General features: G+C 39.8%; 1 pseudogene; it reads right to left on the reverse strand.

Annotated features, from left to right (window-relative positions):
- Positions 1-4981: 4981 nt before the first annotated feature.
- Positions 4982-6301, reverse strand: LOC105527243 (annotated as a pseudogene).
- Positions 6302-6650: the final 349 nt, after the last annotated feature.

Raw genomic sequence — 6650 nt, forward strand, 5'->3', positions numbered from 1 at the left:
GCGTTCTCCTTTCTACACCATTTGCTTCACTGAGCTAGACTTAAAATTGTTACACAGAAGCATATATTTAGGGTGAAAAAAAAAGTTCCAAATGCAAGAGGATTTCCAAACATGGGGAAAAAATGCTCCTACCTAACACACTGAAGAGTTTTAGTTGATACTGCCCCACCCCCCACTCCTTCCTCTCACTAGGCCTATGAATACAAAGCAAAACATTTTAGGGCACTCATTGGTATTTGCCCAAAGAAGTTAAAGACTTTTGTCCACACACAAACGTGCACACAAATATTTACAGCAGCTTTATTTACAATTGCCCAAACTTGGAAGTGACCAACGTGTCCTTCAAAGGGTGAGTGGATAAACAAACTCTGGTACATCCTAACAGTGAAATATTACTCAATGCTAAAAGGAAATGAACTATCAAGCCATAAAAAGACATGGAAGAAATGTAAATGTATACTACTAAGTGAAAAAAGGCAATACGAAAAGGTTATACACCGTATGATTCCAACTACATGACATTCTGGAAAGGGCAAAATTATGGAGACTATAAAAAGATCAGTGGTTGAAAACCAAAGCAAAAAATTGACAATTAGGATTACATTAAGATAAAATGCTTCTGCGCAGCAAAGGAAACAATCAACAAAGTGAAGAGACAACCCACAGAATTGGAGAAGATACTACCAACTATCCATCTGACAAGGGATTAATAATCAGAATATATAAGGAGTACAACCAACTCAATAGCAAAAAAATAATAATAATTCCATTTAAAAATGGGCAAAAGATCTGAACAGACACTTCTCAAAGAAGATATGAATGACCAATAGGTATATGAAAAATGTTCAACATCAATTATCATCAGAGAAATGTAAATCAAAACCACAATGAGATACCATCTCACTCCAGTCAAAATGGCATGTATAAAAAGACAAAAATAAAGCTGAGCATGGTGGCTCATGCCTCTAATCCCAGCACTTTGGGAGGCTGAGGTGGGTGGATCTCTTAAGGCCAGGAGTTCAAGACCAGTCTAGCCAACATGGTGAAACCACATTTCTACCAAAAACGCAAAAATTAGCCCAGCATGGTGGTGGGCACCTGTAATCCCAGCTACTGCAGAGACTGAGGCACAACAATAGAATCACTTGAACCAGGGAGGTGGAGATTGCAGTGAGCCGAGATTGTGCCACTGTACTTTGGCCTGGGTGACAGAGTAAGACTCTGTCTCAGAAAAAAAAAAAAAAAAAAACGACAAAAGTAACAAATGCTGACGAGGATGTGCAGAAAGGGAAACCCTCATATGCTGTTGGTGGGAATGTAAATTAATATAGCCACTATGAACAACAGTATAAAAGTTCCTCAAAAAACTAAAAGCAGAATTACCACAAGACCCAGAAATGCCACTACTGGGCATATATTCAAAAGAAAGGCAATCAATATGGCAAAGAGATATCTGTACTCCCATGTTTATTGCACCACTATTCACAATAGCCACGATACAGAATCATCCTAAGTGCCCATCCACAGATAAATGGATAAAGAAAATATAGTATGTATATACTATGGAATATTATTCAGCCATAAAAAAAGAATGAAATCCTGTCATTTGCAGCAACACGGATGGAAATGAAGTCTATTATTTTAAACAAAATAAGCCAGACACGGAAAGACAAATATTGCATGTTCTTGATAATATGTGGGAGCTAAAAAAGTGGATCTCATAAAGATAGAGAGTAGACTGGTGGTTACCAGAAGCCAAGAAGGGGATGGGGGAGAAGAAAGTGAAGAGGCGGAGGAGAATAAGGTATTTATTGCCACTGATCTGTATACTTAAAGATGGTAATGATAGTAAATTATACATCTATATTTTACATCAATTAAAAAAAATTTAAGATTAGTGGTTGCCTTGAGAACACACGGACACAGAGAGGGGAACAACACACACCAGGGCCGATTGCGGGGTGTGGAGTGAGGGGAAGGAACTTAGAGGACAGGTCAATAGGTGCAGCAAACCACCACAGCACACGTATACCTATGTAACAAACCTGCGCGTTCTGCACGTTTCCCGGTTTTGTTTTGTTTTGTTTTGTTTTAAGAAGAAATAAAGTTTTAAAAAAAATAAAAGGATCAGTGGTTGCTAGGGTTTAGAGGAGAGAGAGATGAATAGGTGATGAGCACAAAGACATTTTAGGGTGGTGAAACTATTCTGTATGAAACTATTATGGTAAATATATGCATGTCTTCATAAACTTGCCCAATCCTGTAGAATGTACAACACCAAGAGTAAGCCAGAATGTAAACTATGGACTTTGGGTGAATATGATGTGTCAATGTAGATCCGCCGATTGTAACAAATGTACCACTCCAGTGGGGGATGTTGATAACGGGAGAGGCTATGCATGTTGCGGACAGGGAGTATATGGGAAATCTCTGTGCCATCCTCTCAATTTTACTTTGTACCTAAAACTGCTCTTTTTAAAAAGTCTTTAAATATGAACAAATAGGAGGTCACTCAGAATGATGTGCAAGTCAAAAAGTCCCATATAGTCTCTAACTAGAAACTGTTGGGTCCAGTAAATGCCTACAGATGGAATCCTGGAATATCACTATGCTTTATAACATTTATATTTAGTGTGTTTCGAGTTCATTTTATTTGAGTGTGTTTTTGCTTTAAAAAGTCGTCATATCGGCCTGGCAAAGTGACTCACATCTGTAATCGCAGTACTTTGGGAGCCCAAGGTAGTAGGATCACTTGAGGCCAGGAGTTTGAGACCAGCCTGGGCAACTTAGTGAGAACCTGTCTCTACAAAACTAATGAATAAGCAAACAAAAGTAGCCTGCCATGGTGCCATGCACCTGTAGTCCCAGGTACCCAGGAGGCAGAGGTGCAAAGATGGCTTGAGCCCAGGAGTTTGAGACTGCAATGAGCCAAAATCACACCACTGCACTCTAGCCTGTGTAACAGAGAGTGAGACCCTGACTCTAAAAAAAAAAAAAAGAAGAAGAAGAAGAAGTCATCGTAACAAAAACGGGAATCTGTTTAAAAAGTGAAATAACTTTTCTGGAGCTGTTGTGACAAATTGTCCTTAGCTGAATGGTTGTCATGCAAGATGAGTCTGTTGACCAGCAGCTGAAGAGGGAATCTGCAATAGTCAGGGGCAGAGTGGGGAATACAAGGGAAAATAGGTAATGAGAAATGTACAGCGCCAAGCTACCAATTACCTGAAAAGGAGACCCCTCCCAACTAAAAAGCAGGGCCCCTTGTGTCCCTGCTTCACAAGGCAGGGATAATTTCACTGGCTCCAGAAAGCTGAGTATGAAACCACAAAACAGTAAATAACATCTTCTGCCCATGAGAGGCCTCTCTGTCAGCCACACTTGGCTGTTAAATTTAACCCACCTGTGACCATATCCTGTGGCCCTAATCCCACCCAGTTATCTATCAAATGCAAACTGTCAGTCATCAGGAAGACTAGATAAGAAAGTGTGAACAACAGTGGAATTCTGTGTCCACTGGAATTAACAGCATTGCATAAGACACAACAAGCTGCATTACTGTTTTAAAGTCAAATCCCAGAAATGAGACCTCTGCTAGCCTGCATGGTGCCTTTGGGTAATTTTGAGAAAGGTGCTCAGTCTGGGAAAGTTCACTCACATGTAGCACCGAGACCAGATTCAGAGCTTAACAAATGAAGCAAACCTTCCATTTCAGCCCTCGTTCACCTCTTATTAGTCTGAGTGTTTTTGTGCAGTGCACAAAATATACATCTCTATGCAGCAGCCCCAGCAGAAAACTATACAATGGAAGAATGGAAAACCCAGTCTGCAGACTACTTATTTCAAGGAACATTCAATAGTCACTTATATTTAAATTCCAACACACAGAGGATTCTGGAGTCAAGAGATCAGGATCATATACATGGTGAAACCATAACGGAATATATAATCCCGAGCAAATCACTTCTCTTCTTTGACCTCAATTTTCTCACCTGCAAATAGAGGAAACTGAACTTGCTGACCTCTGAAGATACTTCCAGCTCCAGTCTTCAGGTCTCTTAGATGAACTGGCACAAAAATGTGGAGGGTACCATTGTTTGCAATGACAGCAGTTTTTTAACAGGATAAAGAAAAAAATCCTCACCACCATCCAGATGTTCATCAATAACGGATGGAAGTAAGAATAGTACATTTATGCACTGGAATAATTTGTAATATTTTTAAAATAAACCATATAAATCTATAGTTAATGATGTAGAGCAATGCCTGATATGTAGTGTTAATTTTTTAAAAAAACAAGCTACAGAAATATATAAAGAATATGATTTAGACACACAAACATACACACACACACACACACACACACACTTATTTTTTATTTAAGATGATCGTATAGGGTAAACACAAGAAACAATTCACAGATGTTACTTTTAAAGGGTATGATGGAGGGGTGAGGGGCAAGAAGGGAGTGCTTCACTTTTATTTTACTTCCTCTATGACCCTTTATTTTAGGTTTATCTAAATTTATCTTAAAAATCATAAAACGTTTCTTACAAAAGAGGCTTACACTCTGCACACTGCTCTGAGCAGATGCCTGGGACATGCTGGCCCACTGCTACTTTTCCTCCCTGTCTCATCCCTTCAATGTTACATCGGCTACAAAGTAAAGTGTTCACAAAAATTACATGGGGGAACCTTTTTTAAAACCAGGGAACATTTTTTTAAACCAGTAACAATGAACACAAAATAAAATCCGCTCATTCTACTGCTGTTTCAAAATTTCAACATTAGTTTTTACAAGCCCTTTCCTACACCCCCAGCCCTGTTTGTGAGGAACTAAAACATTGTATCTGGTGAACAGCAAAGGTTGCACTACACCTCAAATGCTAAATACCTGTGAAGCAGAGGCATGATGGCTTTTTAAACAGAAGCAGATTAAAAAAAAAAATGATGCAGGACTCCTTCAGTCCTTCACTAGTATTAGTTAACACTTTCCAGAAAACTGCTTCATACTGTCTGCCGCAAATACTGTGCATTCTATATCTGGTCCTATGTTCCTATATGATAATAATCTAATATTCACCTCCTTCCAAAGGTTCATCAATTTTAATTGAAGCCCCAACTCATGATGGATTTGTTTGATTCACTGACCACCTTTGCCAATAATAGATCCAACCAAATCTTTGGGAATAGTTCCTTGTGTAGTAATAATAGGTCCATGATATGAGCCACAATCCCCTGCATAGGAATAACTATATCTGGAGCCACTCTGTGGCTCATAAGCCATGTGCCATTCTGATGCGCTCTATGTATCTACTGACGAGTCCCAAGTTTCATCAGCACTGAAGCCAGCCATGCCATGTAACCATCTCCAGGTCTTCCTCTTCTGTCATAGGCCCTTATGTCTCCTACCCTCAGTGGTGGTAGCGAAAAAAGAGGAAGATTCTCAGCTTTGCTACTACCCCAGGCACCTTGTCCAAAAGAAGGAGGAGGTGGTCCTCAACAAGGACTCATGTCATAATAATCTCTTCTAGATAGTGACAGGGAATGCCCACACTGACTGGTAGACATTCTGTCAAAAGCACCTCTTCCCTGCCTGGGAAACCCCACCAGGCATCCAAGGTGGCCATCAGACATCATTGTAAAATCACCATAATGTAATGATGTTACATCATGTAATGTAATAGGTTACACCATGAAAATTGGGATTATAAGGCTGTGCACGTCCTCTGTAGGAGACTCAGACATAAGATCAAGGATGATTTTGTGCACTCTACAACTCCATAGTTTTTCTCCAATAAGAACAACTCTGTCAGTGGAATGAGGACAGCATTCCTGAAAAAGCTTGATTGTTGTTTGAGTGTTCTCTTGAAGCTCTTTGATTTTAGCATCTTTGACCTCAATAATTCCTCCTGCCAGACTCTGATGAGTCAACAGCCTCAACTCACAGTCAAAGTTGCTTCCTTTATAATGGTGGTACTATTCCAAGGTAGGGATGATTTTCTTCCGAATTTCTCCAATTGTGTCAATATCAGCACTGATACTCAGCATGCACTTGGGGCCACTGCCCTCTGGGGCTAGAACCCTGGCACTGTAGTCTGTACAGAAAGCCTTAATATTCTTACCTCCCTTTCCAATCACTGTCCAAGCATTCTTGCTCTGAAACACAACACATAATTCAGCCATCAGTGTTTCTAGATCTTTTAAATGCTTGTCCCTCTTCCATATCTTCTGCAAGGCATTTACCAAATTCACCATTGGTTTCAGTGTTAGGGAAGGTTTTCTCTAGCTGTTCAGTTTCCATTTCTTAAATCGGCATGAAGTGGACACATCAATCTATAGGCAAGTGGGACAAACGTGGGACACAGGCAAGATGCCAAGGTCGGTGCAACAGAGGAACAGGAGAATGACTCCTCTGTGACTTTCTAAATTTTATCATAAGCATTAATCATATTGGGGATAAAAGTAGACAATAAAATGTTTTAAGTTAGGTAGTCAACAATTAAGATCAAAATATACAGGAGGGATTGCTAACTCTGAAAACTTTGTTCCGTTATTTAGATATTTGCTTATTCCAGGGTCTGCAGCATTGCCAGAAGCACATCCAGTGGGGTCATTTTTATGACTCAGTTTCCTAAAATGCTCTCGCCTCC

This window comes from Colobus angolensis, unplaced genomic scaffold, assembly GCF_000951035.1.
Source record: "Colobus angolensis palliatus isolate OR3802 unplaced genomic scaffold, Cang.pa_1.0 Scaffold61, whole genome shotgun sequence".
Taxonomy (NCBI): domain Eukaryota; kingdom Metazoa; phylum Chordata; class Mammalia; order Primates; family Cercopithecidae; genus Colobus; species Colobus angolensis.